Source organism: Sinocyclocheilus rhinocerous, unplaced genomic scaffold (assembly GCF_001515625.1).
Source record: "Sinocyclocheilus rhinocerous isolate Xijiao unplaced genomic scaffold, SAMN03320098_v1.1 scaffold19, whole genome shotgun sequence".
NCBI classification, from domain to species: domain Eukaryota; kingdom Metazoa; phylum Chordata; class Actinopteri; order Cypriniformes; family Cyprinidae; genus Sinocyclocheilus; species Sinocyclocheilus rhinocerous.
The window spans coordinates 1,758,181-1,759,179 of NW_015638975.1; the positions used below are offsets into that span (position 1 = coordinate 1,758,181).

The window sequence follows — 999 nt, forward strand, 5'->3', positions numbered from 1 at the left end:
TATATATATATATATTTTTTTTTTTTAATCAGTACAGCAGAAAATTACCCCCATCATTATCCAACGTTATTATAAATCTAACAATTGAAAATATTCATTGATACTGGCATAAACAGAATTTTCATTTAAAGACCTGAGCATAAGCACATGTAAACGTCAAGAGCTAGTCATATGAGCATCTGAATGAACCAATCCAGCGCACAACAGCTTAATTAGCAATACTGAGTCTGAAGATGCATTTCTCAACTAAACTATATCCTTCACTTCAAACACACTCACTTCAGACAATGCAACTGTTTAAATAACCATAACGTGTGGGATGCTGCTGCACAAAAAGTTGATCAAAGGACTAAATTATGTACACAATTCAATCACAATATAATCGCACATTAAAACAACACAATTTTAAATGACCCTTTTCTTTCTCTAGCATTTTGTTGGGGTGACTGGTGCAATGGTCTTCGATACAGCACATTAACTTTCTCATAAACCTACCTGGATGATGTTCAGCTGAAGGTGCGGCCCCTTCCGAGAATACTGCTGCTTTTAAAAGGTGAAAATGCGATGTTTTTGCCTGTGCCCTAACAGCTTTCTTGGGGAAAAAAAACTAATGTGTTCGGGCTTTGGACCTGCTGACAGTAATCCAAGTGACTCTTCTTGGTTGTCGTCTTGGGTTTCGGGACGAGACGCCGTGCAGCGCGTCTGAATTTCAAGCACCAAACACACACACACACGGCTGTTTCACTCTCAGCTGTCTGTCTCCAGCTCCAGCAGACAACAAAAGTCCACCCTTTACCGTAGTGCGTCAAAGAAGAGCGCGTTAAAATAACGAGCGTGCGTTAAGTACGCGAGTGTTTTATTTATCGGAATCTGACGTCAGGAAGTTGTCTTCGCTTAGAAACATTTAATAATTTTTATGATTTATTAGTCTTAATTATAGAGCTTTATATCTAAGCTTTCTTGTTTTATCAAATTTATTAGCTCTAGTTCATTAAATTT

At 37.7% G+C, this 999-nt stretch overlaps 1 protein-coding gene across 2 annotated transcripts in view; it reads right to left on the minus strand.

Moving 5' to 3' along the window:
• Positions 1 to 797, minus strand: part of LOC107750535 (docking protein 4-like) — a 46,057-nt gene extending 45,260 nt beyond the window's left edge. For both annotated transcript variants that reach the window (XM_016565961.1, XM_016565960.1), the window contains exon 1: positions 496 to 797. The gene's annotated coding sequence lies outside the window, so the exon portion shown is untranslated. The remainder of the gene's footprint in view (positions 1 to 495) is intronic.
• Positions 798 to 999: the final 202 nt, after the last annotated feature.